This window comes from Procambarus clarkii, chromosome 38 (genome assembly GCF_040958095.1).
Source record: "Procambarus clarkii isolate CNS0578487 chromosome 38, FALCON_Pclarkii_2.0, whole genome shotgun sequence".
NCBI lineage: Eukaryota > Metazoa > Arthropoda > Malacostraca > Decapoda > Cambaridae > Procambarus > Procambarus clarkii.
Genome location: NC_091187.1, coordinates 3,908,583 through 3,927,198, shown reverse-complemented (window position 1 = coordinate 3,927,198; position 18,616 = coordinate 3,908,583). Strand labels below are relative to the sequence as shown.

At 47.0% G+C, this 18,616-nt stretch overlaps 1 long non-coding RNA gene across 1 annotated transcript in view; it reads right to left on the bottom strand.

The window, feature by feature from the left end:
* The window catches only part of LOC138372213 (uncharacterized), a 55,654-nt gene extending 37,525 nt beyond the window's left edge, over window positions 1-18,129 (bottom strand). Inside the window, exon 1 of the long non-coding RNA XR_011230737.1 lies at window positions 17,905-18,129. This is a non-coding gene — a long non-coding RNA (uncharacterized lncRNA). The remainder of the gene's footprint in view (window positions 1-17,904) is intronic.
* Between the last annotated feature and the right edge of the window lie 487 nt (window positions 18,130-18,616).

Genomic DNA, 18,616 nt, shown 5'->3' with positions numbered 1-18,616 from the left:
AATCCCAAATCTAGAAACAATTAAAATCAGATTAAAAGTAAGTGAATTTCTCAATAAATTCATCAAGTATATTTAAAAGGATAGATATCATAATTCAAACAAACAAACTGAAGGTTCACTATTAAATTACAAAGTGAGCCACTACCCAAGAATTTGAGACCATTACCACTGTCTGTCCCTGCTAGTCACACAACACTAGTAAACACGACTAAGTCACCTTCCATGTTCAACTCACCAAGTGTCTGCCAATAGCTGGATAGAGAGGGAGGGGGGGACTGTAGTTGACAGGAACAGTCCCGCCCTGTCCGGCTGACAGCCTCCCTGGCTATGCTGTCCTCTGTTCTGCTCTGCTGGCTGTTCTCCTATTGCTTATCCTCCCGAATCTACAGCTCTCCGAGTATATATTGGGAAACCTAGTAGCTAACTCCGCCCACAAGTAGATAGCCCCAGGCACTCTAACAAGCCACACCTAGAACTGGCGGCTTGTTTGAAGGCTATCAGGCTACAATTATCAGATTAGCAGAAGCAAGGTGAAATTTGCTTGAGCTGACCTCAGGTCAACTTGAGGTCATTAACGCTTAGAGGTGTGAGTTTCAGGCCGACTGAATAGCGCCTTTCAAATCCTTGTCTGTGACTCATGAACTATATATATATATATATATATATATATATATATATATATATATATATATATATATATATATATATATATATATATATATATATATAATATGTATATATATATATATATATATATATATATATATATATATATAAATACAACAAAACAAAACACCTTTACGGTGTTACAATGGAATCCGAGGCCATGCCCTGGACTATATCCAATCCTATCATAGTGATAGACACCAATGTGTAGCCATCAATGATATAACCTCTCCCACTCTACCAATAACCGTTGGAGTGCCACAGGGCAGCATCTTGGGACCTCTCCTATTTCTTATATAAATCAATGATCTGCCTAATGTCTCTAACATTCTGAAACCTATATTGTTTGCTGATGATACTACCCTCATCTATTCTAACCCCCAACCTACATACACTAAATAATGTTGTTAATAATGAACTAAAAAAAGTTCACTTATGGACGTCAATCAACAAACTATCACTTAACATAGAAAAGACCTACTACATCTTATTTGGTAGCAAATCAACAAATGCAATTCAGCTTCAGATAGACAATGTTAACATTAGTAATAAAAATGATGGCAAGTTTCATGGCCTATTCCTAGACAAGAGACTCAACTTCAGCACCCACATACAACACATAACTAAGAAAATCTCTAAAACAGTTGGTATACTCTCCAAAATCAGATATTATGTACCTAACTCTGCTCTCATCTCACTATATTATGCACTTATCTATCCCTATCTTAATTATGGTATCTGTGCATGGGGTTCTACCACTGCAAACCACCTCAAGTCCATCACCACCCAGCAAAAATCTGCAATCAGAATAATAACCAATTCTGCTTTCAGACAACACTCAGCCCCCTTGTTTAACTCTTTAAACATGCTAAATATAATCTCACTCCACACATTCTCTTGTGTCAACTACATTTACAAAACCCTGTTCTTAAATGCAAATCCTGCACTGAAACTCTCCCTGGACAGATGTAATAGGACCCATTATCACCACACCAGAAATAAATATCTCTGTGACATCCCCAGTCAAACTTAATCAGAGTAAACACTCTATACAAATAAAGGGACCTAGTCTATGGAACTCACTCCCTAATGAATTGAAAAGCTGTCCAACTTTGGCGTCATTCAAAAACAAAACTAAAAACCAGCGTTGAATGTAATGAAACGCCATTTTCTGGGTGAGACCCGGAGGCTCCCCGGAGCTTTACCAGGCTGATATGCTAATGTCAGACTTTGGCATCAGTCATGTGTATGGAGTTCTAGAGCCTACCGGGGACCACGAGCCAGAACCTGGCCCCCTCAGAGAGGCAAGGGGAGCAATGGCCTATAGAAACCCCCGTGTGGTTGGAAGCATTCTATGCCATCGATCAGGTCAAGCATCCAGAAAGGTAAGCATTCCAAAACAAACCCCTATTCTGGTGAAAATTGCTACCTAAGCCGAACTAGTGGATAGAACTCTTCAACAGAAAACAAGGAAACTAGTATGACGTCATACGTCACCGCGCCGCTGTCTGTGCAGCTCCCCCTCCCCGGGAGGGGGAAGGGGGAGCCCCAGACCTCCCACGCCGGCTATCCACCCATCAGTTCTGAGGCTGGATGTCAAAACACGCGAAAAACGCCGACCGGAGGGAGGGAGGGTTGCCGGGGAGCCTCCGGGTCTCACCCAGAAAATGGCGTTTCATTACATTCAACGCTGGTTTTCTGGCGGGAGCTCCGTCGGCTCCCCGGAGCTAACTACCCACAGAGGAATGTCTAAAGGGACAAAACCGGGAGGCGGACACCACGCACCCCCCAAGGAGGCGAGACAACTGGCAGCAAACGCCAACCCAAGGCGCCACAGCCCCGAACATCCCGGGAACAACACTAGAACCACGAGCAGCAAGGCCCCTGCACGAACACCAAAAATCCATGCCCGAAAGACTGCAAGGCCACGTCGCCCAGACTGCAGCGAGAGCAGCGAAGCCACGAACGCCACAGGCATGAGGGAAGAACACAGGCAGCTGAGCCGCAAGAACACGGTTGACCACCCGGGACACTCTCACCTGCAAACCGGGAAGAACAGAACCGGATCAACGCAAAACGCGCTCTGGACCCAAACGCCGTGGCAAGCAAACAACAGCGGAGGGCCGCCACTAAACACAAAAACGACACACCCCCGGCCCGACCAACGAAGCACCAACAAACCCTGGACCCCTCCAGAATGCAGCAGCCCCACCCCGCGCCAGAAAAGATGGAGACTGCTGCCATCAAACAACCAAAACGCTAAAACCGAAGGAGCAAGAAAACTCAGCGACCAGACCCCCAGAGGCAAAGGCCCAAAGGAAAGAGCCGACGAAAAAACACACCGGAACCGAAGGGGCACTACCAACCGAGGAGAAGACAGAGCACGCTGACCAGAGACCAGGATGGTGCAAGCGGCGCACGAACAGGCCGGAGGTGAAACGACGCACAAGACAGCTGACTAACGGTGCAGAAGCAACACCAAGACCGAAAGCAAGCTGAAGCGGCTCCGCCTGCGCCGCACGAAAAGAGGCGACAGTATGTGGCAAGACGACGGCCCCCAACCCCCACTAGAAAACCAAGCCGAGAGTAAACCAAGCGAACAAGAGTAACCACCTAAGAAGGGACAGGAAAAGGAAGGACGACCAAAATACCCCATACTGCCGCCAAGAGAAGCACGCAGGTGGGACACCTACCACGAAGCCACCCGACCACCAACCGGAGGCGAGACCACGAGGCAGAACATAAGCAGCCCCGACAAGGCCCCCCCCCCGAGCTTAGGAAAAGGCGGAGCAGCGAGAAGATCTCGGGCGGGACCACCGAAACCCAGGCGGCACAAGGAGATGGAACGTTTGCCGAACAGAAAAACTCCCCAAAGCATGCAAGCCCGCCAGGAGTTCAGAAACGACGGGTCCGACGCGAGACATCGCAAGACCCCCCCCCAAAAAAAAAAAAAAAAAAAAAAACCGGCAGGGCAAGTTAGGAAAACCAAAGAAGGCGGAAGGGTCGCCACCAGAACAGGACCCGAACCAAGGGGCACAAACAACTGCAATAGGCCGAGACAAAGAAGCACATCACAGGACACAGACTGACCAACGCCTAAGAACACACGCAGAACATCCCTGCTGCAGAGGAGGCAGGAAGAAAGAGCAGAAGCACAAAAAACCCCAGGAGAACAACCAGGGGTGGACAATCAGGCAGGGACAAAAACCCCACGCAATCCCCAGGCACAAAACGGCAGCAAAGTGCCACTCCACAACCGGACACAGGAACAAGGACACGCCACCGTGAAACACGGTACCAATGCACATGTGCAGCAGCCGCAACAGGCACCACTGCAACATGCAACATGTAAATAGCAACTCCCCTCTGCAAAGGCAGAGAACGGAGCAGGCCGACCCCAGACAGGGCCAACGGAGACATGACAAAACCCTGCAGGCCCAGAAACCTGCACCAGGCGATCGACGGCGGAGAAACCCCGCTCGATACCTGCTGGATGAGGTACCGGGAGCTCGTTTACACCTGAAGCCTGGCCCAAGGTCAGGCCAGACCGGCCAGAGGATGGCCCACCAGGCAGCTGCGAGGAGCAGACCACCGGCCCACATACCCCCACAACCAGGACGGGCCGGAACTGCCATACGAAAACAGGCCAGTGCGCCCTGGAAGTCCACGGACGAACCAGCAAGAAGGCTTATGCTCGCAAGTAGGTCGTGTAACAAGCACAGACCAATGATGGTAATACAGTGTTCCCCAAAAGTGCCAACAGCACCACTGTACTCCACTGGTACTATCCCGCAAGTTCTACCAGATAGGCGGGACCCAAGAGCCAGAGCTCAAATCCTGCAAGCACAGCCAGGAGCCTTACCAGGTGAGTACAGAACCAACCCTACAACCCCCACACCTCACAACATTAAAAAGGGAGGGTCCCCTGAATGACTCCAGCATGGGTTGGACATGCACATGAGGGGGACAGGAAGGGGTGATAAAGGGACAGTCACTGGTGTGCGAACGGTCTCAGTCGTACAAAATATACCTAAAGAAAGACAGGTATATAAACACCGCCGCATCCAGCGCCCGGCCAAAAGACGCCAGACCGCAGAAACTCACCTGGCGAATGGTGGCACGAACTTGACACGACTCAATCGTGCCCAGAAGAACTTGGGAGCACCGCCAGGAGAAGACGCCAGAGCCGGACCCGCAGGAGAACGGAGAGGCGGAGGCGGTCCACACCCAAGACACAGGGAAAACCGCGGTGTCCTCCCCACAACTGGGAACCAGGACACCCCCGGCGCAAAGGGGCACATACCGCAGCCAGGGAGAAGAACGAGAGGCGAAGCACTGTAGCAAAAAAGGGCGCAAAACCCCAGCACTGAAACACCGCCCAGACCAAAACAAACTCCACGGCGCATGCGCATAACACGCTGGCCGAACCGCACACCCTCCCTGCGGGAAGGCGCCAGCCAGGACTACTGCACGAGAAAAAGGAGCCAAAAGAGGAAGCAGGAACAAGAAAACCGGCCAAAGAAGCAAAGAGCCCAAAAAGGAGCCCAACCGGGCGACAAGTAGCCCAACCGGGCGACAAGTAGCCCAACCGGGCGACAAGTAGCCCAACAGGGCGACAAGTAGCCCAACAGGGCGACAAGTACGAGGAGCCGACAGACGTTCCAATAATGCGGGAAGTAGCGAAAAACCTTCCCGTACCCTCGAGAACACAGAAGCCAACACTAGTCCCGAAGGCACACGAAGGCGCAGGCGCACCCGAGATCAGAAGTCACGCAGAACCCCATCGAACGGGGAAACATGACAAAAACACCGTCCCAAAAAGGGGGGGGAGGAAACATCCACCCACAGGACGGAACCAACCGACTCAAAGGCCAAGGAACCGAGCCCGGGAAGGGGCCGACATCCAACAGCACGTACGGCGAGTGGGGAGGAAAGACCCCACTCCGCGTAACCACAAGCCCCGCCTAGAGGGGGATAAAAAACCCCACGGGGTCTAACGGGGCCAAGGCCCCCCCCAAGTCAGCCCCTCCCCAGCCCCGGGAACCTACACGACAGGCCCCGGGGCCGAGCCGTTCCCCCAAAGCCCCGGCCGTACCAGAAAACCGGGGCAGCCGTGAAAACACTAAGAAAGGGAGCCCACTGGCAGACTCATACAACACGGCTGGAGGAACAGGCCCAAATGCCCCCGTCACTACCCCGGAAGGGGAATTCCCTGAGACTGCCCGAGTCTCAACACCACCAAAAACCCCGCCCCGAACCTACAGACGGTAAGGAACCGGATGCAGGCAGGAAGGGTGAACCAGGGGAAAGACAAGAGGGCGTGGATGGAACCGAAGCAACCAACACCCCCAAGTCCCAAAACGAACTACAACGGGGCAGCCCCGGGGCTCCCGGGGAGGAAACCACGAGAACGTTGCCACCACCAAGGCTCAAGTGCAACGCCCCTGCTGCCCGCACCCGCTTTGTTAGCACAACTGGGTAACCGAGCCACCAACGAGCAACCAAACTCGCAGGACTCCGGGTCGAAGGTGTCACCGACCCCACAGGCAGCAGACGGAGGCAAAACAGAGAGTCACCCAGAGACAAAAGGTGAGAGCAACCCTCAAACTCGCTGGAAGCGAGGGGGGGGCTCTGGGGTCACATCCATCGGACCCGCGCGCCCCCAGGGGTTTCCCAGTGTCCCGAGCGTTTACTTTAAGAGGACTCGCGCTCAGGTAATCCCAGGCAGGGTACTGCTAACCGGCACCCAAAGCTACCAAACAACTTTCTAAGAGCTGAACCCCCGGGACGTGTACACTCACGGGGACCTAGCAGGGGTACCACCAGAAAATACTCAGAACACAAGGGACACAAGGGGCAAGAACGAAGGCAGACCCCCCACCAGGTAGATAAACAAAAAGAAAAAGAAAACCCCGCAAGAGGACAGCGTACCCAAGCGGAACAGAGCCGGCCGCTATGATTGGTAAAGACAAGCTGCACAGTACCCTGCGCCCCACCAGTGCAAACACTGCCTCTTACTCTAAGGCGAACAAGGGAGACAGAACACCCGAGCACACAAAGAGCGGCCGAAAACCAAGCAGTAAACGGCCAAGCAGGGGCAGGGGCACCCAAGGAACTTGTGGAAGGTGGCCCCAAGCCCCAAGGGCAGTACTTACAGGGCACCTAGGGAAGGAATCCCTAGGCGCATGCAGCCCGAGTACTGAAGAAACACTCCCGGCTCACGCACCACCTAGAAAACAGACACCACACTCTAGGTGCAGTGCTGAAACAACCACTGGAGCCGGAGCACATAACCATTGCCTATAGCATCAGCCGAAGAACTGATGGGTGGATAGCCGGCGTGGGAGGTCTGGGGCTCCCCCTTCCCCCTCCCGGGGAGGGGGGAGCTGCGCAGACAGCGGCGCGGTGACGTATGACGTCATACTAGTTTCCTTGTTTTCTGTTGAAGAGTTCTATCCACTAGTTTGGCTTAGGTAGCAATTTTCACCAGAATAGGGGTTTGTTTTGGAATGCTTACCTTTCTGGATGCTTGACCCGGTCGATGGCAGACATAGAATGCTTCCAACCACACGGGGGTTTCTATAGGCCATTGCTCCCCTTGCCTCTCTGAGGGGGCCAGGTTCTGACTGTGGTCCCCGGTAGGCCCACAGAACTCCATACACATGACTGATGCCAAAGTCTGACATTAGCATATCAGCCGGTAAAGCTCCGGGGAGCCGACGGGGCTCCCCCCAGAAAAGTACCTAATTTCATCTTCATACTTTTCTAGCTTGTTGCTTTAAAATTGCACTGTATCTAGTGCTACCCAATCTTGATGTACCCAATCCAAACAACTTTACCATTGTGATCATTGCTGTCTTCTTATATGCGCTATCAATTTGCTGTATCGTGCCTATTAATCTTTGTTTAAATTACCAATCAAGCTGTCAATGCAATCAGAGCTTTAATATACCAATATGCTTTAATATACCTACTAATTTCTCTCATCTCATTTTTTTCTTGCAATGTATCTGTTATCATTTTATTAATTCTGCTAGAATTTACCTACTTAAAATTATCTGTTAGATTAAGGACCTGCCTGAAACGCTGTGCGTATTAGCGTTATTTACAAGATTGTAAATACCATGCTATGTATTCTCACAAACCCAATGTACCTTCTTGTATATAAATAAATAAATAAATAAATAAATATATATACATATATATATATATATATATATATATATATATATATATATATATATATATATATATATGCGAACAAGCCTGAATGGTCCCCAGGACTATATGCGAATGAAAACTCACACCCCAGAAGTGACTCGAACCCATACTCCCAGAAGCAACGCAACTGGTAACTACAGGGCGCCTTAATCCGCTTGACCATCACGGCCGTCAAAAGGAAGTGATAGCCGAGGCTATTTGAGCCACTTCCCCGACGGCAACTCGGATGGTAATCTTGGGCATAGCATTTCACCAAATCACCTCATTCTTTGGGGCACACGTGAGGAACACAAATGCGAACAAGCCTGAATGGTCCCCAGGACTATATGCGAATGAAAACTCACACCCCAGAAGTGACTCGAACCCATACTCCCAGAAGCAACGCAACTGGTAACTACAGGGCGCCTTAATCCGCTTGACCATCACGGCCGTCAAAAGGAAGTGATAGCCGAGGCTATTTGAGCCACTTCCCCGACGGCAACTCGGATGGTAATCTTGGGCATAGCATTTCACCAAATCACCTCATTCTTTGGGGCACACGTGAGGAACACAAATGCGAACAAGCCTGAATGGTCCCCAGGACTATATGCGAATGAAAACTCACACCCCAGAAGTGACTCGAACCCATACTCCCAGAAGCAACGCAACTGGTAACTACAGGGCGCCTTAATCCGCTTGACCATCACGGCCGTCAAAAGGAAGTGATAGCCGAGGCTATTTGAGCCACTTCCCCGACGGCAACTCGGATGGTAATCTTGGGCATAGCATTTCACCAAATCACCTCATTCTTTGGGGCACACGTGAGGAACACAAATGCGAACAAGCCTGAATGGTCCCCAGGACTATATGCGAATGAAAACTCACACCCCAGAAGTGACTCGAACCCATACTCCCAGAAGCAACGCAACTGGTAACTACAGGGCGCCTTAATCCGCTTGACCATCACGGCCGTCAAAAGGAAGTGATAGCCGAGGCTATTTGAGCCACTTCCCCGACGGCAACTCGGATGGTAATCTTGGGCATAGCATTTCACCAAATCACCTCATTCTTTGGGGCACACGTGAGGAACACAAATGCGAACAAGCCTGAATGGTCCCCAGGACTATATGCGAATGAAAACTCACACCCCAGAAGTGACTCGAACCCATACTCCCAGAAGCAACGCAACTGGTAACATCAAAGTGGCTCAAAGTGGGGTAGTGGCTCAAATAGCCTCGGCTATCTCTTCCTTTTGACGGCCGTGATGGTCAAGCGGATTAAGGCGCCCTGTAGTTACCAGTTGCGTTGCTTCTGGGAGTATGGGTTCGAGTCACTTCTGGGGTGTGAGTTTTCATTCGCATATAGTCCTGGGGACCATTCAGGCTTGTTCGCATTTGTGTTCCTCACGTGTGCCCCAAAGAATGAGGTGATTTGGTGAAATGCTATGCCCAAGATTACCATCCGAGTTGCCGTCGGGGAAGTGGCTCAAATAGCCTCGGCTATCACTTCCTTTTGACGGCCGTGATGGTCAAGCGGATTAAGGCGCCCTGTAGTTACCAGTTGCGTTGCTTCTGGGAGTATGGGTTCGAGTCACTTCTGGGGTGTGAGTTTTCATTCGCATATAGTCCTGGGGACCATTCAGGCTTGTTCGCATTTGTGTTCCTCACGTGTGCCCCAAAGAATGAGGTGATTTGGTGAAATGCTATGCCCAAGATTACCATCCGAGTTGCCGTCGGGGAAGTGGCTCAAATAGCCTCGGCTATCACTTCCTTTTGACGGCCGTGATGGTCAAGCGGATTAAGGCGCCCTGTAGTTACCAGTTGCGTTGCTTCTGGGAGTATGGGTTCGAGTCACTTCTGGGGTGTGAGTTTTCATTCGCATATAGTCCTGGGGACCATTCAGGCTTGTTCGCATTTGTGTTCCTCACGTGTGCCCCAAAGAATGAGGTGATTTGGTGAAATGCTATGCCCAAGATTACCATCCGAGTTGCCGTCGGGGAAGTGGCTCAAATAGCCTCGGCTATCACTTCCTTTTGACGGCCGTGATGGTCAAGCGGATTAAGGCGCCCTGTAGTTACCAGTTGCGTTGCTTCTGGGAGTATGGGTTCGAGTCACTTCTGGGGTGTGAGTTTTCATTCGCATATAGTCCTGGGGACCATTCAGGCTTGTTCGCATTTGTGTTCCTCACGTGTGCCCCAAAGAATGAGGTGATTTGGTGAAATGCTATGCCCAAGATTACCATCCGAGTTGCCGTCGGGGAAGTGGCTCAAATAGCCTCGGCTATCACTTCCTTTTGACGGCCGTGATGGTCAAGCGGATTAAGGCGCCCTGTAGTTACCAGTTGCGTTGCTTCTGGGAGTATGGGTTCGAGTCACTTCTGGGGTGTGAGTTTTCATTCATATATATATATATATATATAATATATATATATATATATATATATATATATATATATATATATATAAAAGCCCCATAATTTTGAGCATAGCGATGAACCCTGAGCGCTCCATCGCCCAGTGCCCAAAATTTGCTCAACTTCCCAGCTCCATCACGGCTAAAGTATGTCAGTTAAACAAGCTACGAGGATGAGGGAAGGGGACGTTCCCTCCATGCTAGATTTGATATTTACCAGGAAGGAGGAAGAAATATTTGACATTCAGTACCTTCCTCCCTTGGGTAAAAGTGACCATGTCTTTTTGGGAATAAAGTATGCAATGTGTTATAATCTGGAAGAAAATATGACGGTCGATGCAAATGAAAAACCTGACTTTAGGAGAGGACATTATGGCAACATTAGAAAATTTTTTAGTGAGTATAATTGGACAGACTTGTTGGTAGGCAAGGAAGTGAATGAGATGTATGTCAAGTTTTGTGAAATATATGATAAAGGCACAAAAAAATTTATACCAAAACAGAGAAGCAGAACTAGGAAACAGGATTGGTTCAACAGAAAGTGTGAGAGGGCCAGAGACCAAAAGACACAAAAATGGAATCAATACAGGAAGAGGCCGAACCCCCAAACATACCAGCGATACAAAGATGCAAGAAACAACTACACGGCAGTGAGGAGAGAGGCAGAAAGAAATTTTGAAAAAGGGATTGCAGACAAATGTAAAACAGAACCAGGTCTATTCTATAAATTCATAAATAGATTCACGAAAAATGAAAAGGAAATGTGTGAAACATTAAACAAAAAGTTCCAAAGTGTGTTTGTACAAAATGAAATCTTCAGGGAACCAGATACAATAAGAATTCCAGAGAACAACATAGAGCACATAGAGGTGTCTAGAGACGAAGTGGAAAAAATGCTCAAGGAGCTAAATAAGTACAAAGCAGTTGGTCCAGATGGAGTTTCACCATGGGTTCTATGAGAATGTGCACCTGAGCTCAGCATTCCTCTTCAACTGATTTTTCAGGCATCCCTGTTTACAGGAGTTGTAGCTGATGTGTGGAAAAAGGCTAACATAGTTCCAATCTACAAATGTGGAAGCAGGGAAGACCCCCTTAATTATAGACCGGTATCATTGACAAGTGTAATAGTCAAAATATTGGAAAAAATAATTAAATCTAAATGGGTAGAACACCTGGAGAGAAATGATATAATATCAGATAGACAGTATGGTTTTCGATCTGGAAGATCCTGTGTATCGAATTTACTCAGTTTCTATGATCGAGCAACAGAGATATTGCAGGAAAGAGATGGTTGGGTTGACTGCATCTATCTGGACCTAAAAAAGGCTTTCGACAGAGTTCCACATAAGAGGTTGTTCTGGAAACTGGAAAATATTGGAGGAGTGACAGGTACGCTTCTAACATGGATGAAAAATTTTCTGACTGATAGAAAAATGAGGGCTATGATCAGAGGCAATGTATCGGACTGGAGAAATGTCACAAGTGGAGTACCACAGGGTTCAGTTCTTGCACCAGTGATGTTTATTGTCTACATAAATGATCTACCAGTTGGTATACAGGATTATATGAACATGTTTGCTGATGATGCTAAGATAATAGGAATGATAAGAAACTTAGATGATTGTCATGCCCTTCAAGAAGACCTGGACAAAATAAGTACATGGAACGCTACTTGGTAAATGGAATTTAATGTTAATAAATGCCATGTTATGGAATGTGGAATAGGAGAACATAGACCCCACACAACCTATATATTATGTGAGAAATCTTTAAAGAATTCTGATAAAGAAAGAGATCTAGGGGTGGTTCTAGATAGAAAACTATCACCTGAGGATCACATAAAAAATATTGCGCGAGGGGCCTATGCCACGCTTTCTAACTTCAGAATTGCTTTTAAATACATGGATGGCGATATACTAAAGAAATTGTTCACAACTTTTGTTAGGCCAAAGCTAGAATATGCAGCAGTTGTGTGGTGCCCATATCTTAAGGAGCACATCAACAAACTGGAAAAGGTGCAAAGACATGCTACTAAGTGGCTCCCAGAACTGAAGGGCAAGAGCTACGAGGAGAGTTTAGGCATTAAATATGCCAAAACTAGAAGACAGAAGAAAAAGAGGTGATATGATCACTACATACAAAATAGTAACAGGAATTGATAAAATCGATAGGGAAGATTTCCTGAGACCTGGAACTTTAAGAACAAGAGGTCATAGATATAAACTAGCTAAACACAGATGCCAAAGAAATATAAGAAAATTCACTTTTGCAAACAGAGTGGTAGACGGTTGGAACAAGTTAGGGGAGAAGGTGGTGGAGGCTAAGACCGTCAGTAGTTTCAAAGCGTTATATGCCAAAGAGTGCTGGGAAGACGGGACACCACGAGCATAGTTCTCATCCTGTAACTACACTTAAGTAATTACACTTAGGTAATTACATACAATATTTATTTTTTAGTTTCCCGTGATCAGAAACTTTATTTTAACATTAGAAGAGAAAAAAAATTTTGCCAAGAATTTATTTCCTGCACACAGGGGGTATCCATATTTGGAGCCCGAGCAACACAGTGACTAATAAGGATACAAAGTACGCTCTCGGACGCAAGTTCGAATCCTCGTCACAGCCCTTGTGGATTTGTTCATACAAAGGCTAGTAGAACATTAGAAAACTTCAAGAAATATTCAATTAAAGATGCAATTTACAACTAGGCCAAAGAATGGAGCGAGTTAAAGGTCACCACATTAAAGAATGCATGGAATAAAATTCTGAGTCCGGTACCTGGTTAGAATGAAGACAACGCTTACTATGATTTTGAGGGCTTTGATAATGCGATTTTTGAGACATTCAGAGATGCATGTGAGGAAGATTTGCAACTTTCTGATGTGAATGAGTGGTTAGATAATGATGCTGATGATCCAGGTTATGGTGAATTAACTGCTAATGAGATTATCTAGTCTGTTGCTGGTAATAATGATGAGGATGTGGAAGAGGAAGATGATAGTGTGTTACCTATTCCATATGCTGCATCATTGCAAAAGGTTAATGATCTGCTTGATTTGGTTGTTGTAACTGATAATGAAGAGCTGAGAGATTATTACCTGCACCTAAAGGACATGAAAGATATTATAATGAAGCACACGACAAAGAAACAATCTAAGATTCCAAAGTTTTTGGTACGATTTCACAGTAGGCCTACAGGACCAGCACCCAGCAATAGCAAAGACTCACCTTCCGAGGATGCCCAGGCAACTGGACCAGCACCCAGCACTAGCAAAGACTCACCTTCCGAGGAGGCCCAGGCAACTGGACCAGCACCCAGCACTAGCAAAGACTCCCCTTCCGAGGATGCCCAGGCAACTGGACCAGCACCCAGCACTAGCAAAGACTCACCTTCCGAGGATGCCCAGGCAACTGGACCAGCACCCAGCACTAGCAAAGACTCACCTTCCGAGGATGCCCAGGCAACTGGACCAGCACCCAGCACTAGCAAGGACTCACCTTCCGAGGATGCCCAGACAACTGGACCAGCACCCAGCACTAGCAAGGACTCACCTTCCAAGGATGTCCAGGCAACTGGACCAGCACCCAGCACTAGCAAAGACTCACCTTCCGAGGATGCCCAGGCAACTGGACCAGCACCCAGCACTAGCAAAGACTCACCTTCCGAGGATGCCCAGACAACTGGACCAGCACCCAGCACTAGCAAGGACTCACCTTCCATGGATGTCCAGGCAACTGGACCAGCACCCAGCACTAGCAAGAACTCACCTTCTAAGGATGCTCAGGCAACTGGACCAGCACCCAGCACTAGCAAGGACTCACCTTCCAAGGATGTCCAGGCAACTGGACCAGCACCCAGCACTAGCAAGAACTCACCTTCTAAGGATGCTCAGGCAACTGGACCAGCACCTAGCACTAGCAAGGACTCACCTTCCAAGGATGTCCAGGCAACTGGACCAGCACCCAGCACTAGCAAGAACTCACCTTCCGAGGAGGCCCAGGCAACTGGACCAGCACCCAGCACTAGCAAGGACTCACCTTCCAAGGATGTCCAGGCAACTGGACCAGCACCCAGCACTAGCAAGAACTCACCTTCTAAGGATGCTCAGGCAACTGGACCAGCACCCAGCACTAGCAAGGACTCACCTTCCAAGGATGTCCAGGCAACTGGACCAGCACCTAGCACTAGCAAGAACTCACCTTCTAAGGATGCTCAGGCAACTGGACCAGCACCCAGCACTAGCAAGGACTCACCTTCCAAGGATGTCCAGGCAACTGGACCAGCACCCAGCACTAGCAAGAACTCACCTTCTAAGGATGCTCAGGCAACTGGACCAGCACCTAGCACTAGCAAGGACTCACCTTCCAAGGATGTCCAGGCAACTGGACCAGCACCCAGCACTAGCAAGAACTCACCTTCTAAGGATGCTCAGGCAACTGGACCAGCACCCAGCACTAGCAAGGACTCACCTTCCAAGGATGTCCAGGCAACTGGACCAGCACCCAGCACTAGCAAGAACTCACCTTCTAAGGATGCCCAGGCAACTGGACCAGCACCCAGCACTAGCAAGGACACACCTTCTAAGGATGTACAGGCAAGTGGACCAGCACCCAGCACTAGCAAGAACTCACCTTCTAAGGATGCCCAGGCAACTGGACCAGCACCCAGCACTAGCAAGGACTCACCTTCTGAGGATGCCCAGCCCACTAGACCAGCACCCAGCACTAGCCATAACTTACCTGGGAGTACCAATTGAGCTGTACAGCACAGTTCTAATGACATTAAATGTACAAAGTGTAGTTTATATGATATAAGTGTACTGCAGTAGTGTGATTCTAGGTCTGTACTTTATGTACAGACTGTAGTGTATAATGTACATTTGTTAGAAAAGTTACTGTTCTTTAAACAATTTATATTCATGTGTGTGGCACTCTCAGGATATTAAGGCTAACAAAGTTTGCACTACAAAACTCAACTGGTAGGGTAAGTACAGTACTGTAGCATGCCATATCAATGTATTTCATTGCAATACAAATTCTTTATTATTTAAATTTTTCATAAGGCAAATGTGGACTGGCATATGCATTAATGTGATTGTATTTTTTATTTATTTTTGTCGGGGGGGGAAGGGAGTTGCTGGGGGCCGAACGGATGGAATGAATTCCACACTGGAATGAATCGGCTATGCCCCATATAGTTCATTCAAGCGAGGACACACATTTAATTTCTACATTTACTGTCTACATTTAATGTCATCTAATTTCATGCATTTCTTTGATAAAGTGTTTACTCGTGTCCTTTATGATCTTGGTTATTTGAAACTGTTGGCCAAATTAACCTTAAATTATAGTATGTTACTCTATGTTCTGATATGTTCAAAGAAAATGTTATGAGGAATAGTTCACTTGCTTTTCTAAATTACACCTTGTATTTCCATTCTATAATTAATGTAAATAAACTACTGTACTGTTGCTAGAACTACTGACTCCATAATGTAACAGTCTATGCTTGTCATCCTTAAGTATCACCTTCTTCGTATTAATTTTTTATTTTCCTTGAACATTCTCATTTTGTTAGCTTACTTCTCTAATAGTATTAAGTGTTTTATCCCGTCACAACTTTAATTAAAAAATTTCTATATTATTATTAATTTTGCCCGAAACGCTTTGCGTAATAGTGGCTTCATTAGTATGTGTAACTTCTGTCCTTTCAATTGAACAATATTCTTATGTTCTTTGTACACACAATCTTTTGAATAAATAATATTATTATTATTAATATTTACACAGAAAATAACACTAAAGTGATATACATCAATGAGAAAATTCACGCGGGCTGTGAGGCGATGCGAACCTGCAATGTTTGCATCACCTCACAGCCTCAGTGGATTGTTCATTGATGTATATCTCCTTAGTGCTACTTTCTGTGTATCTGAAGTTGTGCATACAATGTTGAACTACAGTACTTTATCCTTCACCTGAGTGCTTGGGGGTCTTACATAAAACTTGGACTGGCTTCAGGACTGTGATATCAGGATATCACAGACTTCCTGTGATATTAGTAGAAATCCGATTGTAAGAAAGTCAGTGGTGGTACAGTGGTAGAGTATGCAGCTGGCAATGCCTTGGTCATGGGTTTGCAACACCACACAGTCCCAGTGGAATTTCTCATTATTATTATTATTATTATAAAAGTTGTCATTATTCGATAGGCCAATGTCCACACCCCAACAATGCCATTGGCATATAATTTACCCCAACAATTCTATTGGCCTACATCTACACCTCCAACAATTCCATAGTCCTATTTCCATACCCCAACATTTTTGTTGAAGAAAAAAAAATGCTGTTTGTTGACCAACTTGTATATTGACTATTTTCTACCATGTCCCCCCCTTTTTTCATCTTTTATTATTTTTATTTTTTTCTTTCAATGCAATTATACTTTAAGCTTAATTACTATTAAGTTTTAGTCTAAGTGTTTTTTTCCCCCACCTCACCTTGCCCGAAATGCTATGCGTACTAGTGGCTTTAGGTATTGTATGTACTACCTCTATCTTTAAATCAAACAGAATGTTTGTACTGTAACTCTGCAACTATGTACAGTATGTACTTTTCTTAAATAAATTTTTATTATTTTTATTATTAACAATTGTATGTTGGGGGTGTAAGACAATGTTGGAGCAGAAAGCTCAGTACTCACTTCCCCTCTTCAGAGCAGGAGAGATTGCTGAAATAGAGGGAATACAGAGAACATATACGGCACGCATCGTTGAGATAAAACACCTAAATTATTGGGATCGTCTCAAAGCTCTCCGAATGTACTCTCTAGAAAGGAGACGAGAGATACCAAATAATATACACCTGGAAAATACTGGAGGGCCAGGTCCCAAATCTACACAGTAAAATAACAATGTACTGGAGTGAATGATATGGAAGAAAATGCAGGATTGAACCAGTGAAGAGCAGAGGTGCCATAGGCACAATCAGAGAACATAAGAACATAAGAGCAAAGGCAACTGCAGACTGCCTATTGGCCCATACGAGGCAGCTCCTATCTATAACCACCCAATCCCACTCATTTACATGTCCAACCCGCGCTTGAAACAATCGTGGGACCCCACCTCCACCACGTTACGCGGTAATTGGTTCCACAAATCAACAATCAACAACCCTGTTACCGAACCAGTATTTACCCAAGTCTTTCCTAAATCTAAATTTATCCAATTTATACCCATTGTTTCGTGTTCTGTCTTGTGCTGATACTTTTCATACCCTATTAATATCCCCTTTGTTGTGTCCATTCATCCACTTGTAAACCTCTATCATGTCACCCCTAACTCTTCGCTGTATAAACATCAGAGGTCCACGGTTGTTCAACGTTCTCCCAGTGACTATAAGAAATATTGCCGGAACAACCGTGGACATCTTCAAGAGAAAACTGGACTGTTTTCTAAGAGAAGTTCCGGATCAGCCAGGCTGTGGTGGGTATGTGGCCCTGCGGGCCGCTCCAAGCAATAGCCTGGTGGACCAAACTCTCACAAGTCGAGCCTTTCCTCGGGCCGGGCTTGGGAGGTAGAAGAACTCCCAGAACCCCATCAACCAGGTAATGCACTCAAGTACTTACGGAGGATGATGAGAGTGCGAGGAACAAGGTGGTCAGGTGGCGCCAGCAACTCTTTCCTTCAACAGTTTTGTCTCTCCCTCGTGGTATATCCTCAATGTCTTCAGTGGTGTGGCCTCACCACACACTTACACTGCCATAAGTGTCCTGAGAGTACTGTGGGAGGGACAATTTGGCGGGTATTGTGGACACAGGTCTTTAAGACAGGCGAACTTCACGAGTCGTGGAAACGTCTATAGCAACCTTTGTTATGATGACGTCACTCGCTCGCTCGCTTACTCGCCACGTCGCTCTTCCCATTTTCTTTGGTTACTGATCTTTGTCGACGTTTAATTTACTTGAGACACTAATATTGGTGGCCTCAACGAGGACAGGAAGTTGGCGGCTTGTCAAAGGTCCTACCCATTTGCCTGGACGATCTTTTCTATCTGTATTTTAAAACCCAGTAGAGTTTTGGCGTTTACCTTACCTACTTTTTGGCGAGTAGGCTGTTCCACGGGTTTACCACCATACGGGTGAAAAAGCCTCTCCTGTTTTCTGTCCTACATTGTGGCTTGTTGAGCTTGAACCCGTTGCTCCTCGTTCGTGTTACATCTGACCTTTTGAAGAAAGTGTCCGGATCAACATCGTCCAAATTGTTGAGTATTTTAAGTGTTTCGATGAGCTCCGCCCTGTCATGCCTGGTTTGCTGTGTTGTTTGGCCAGTGGCCCTCAA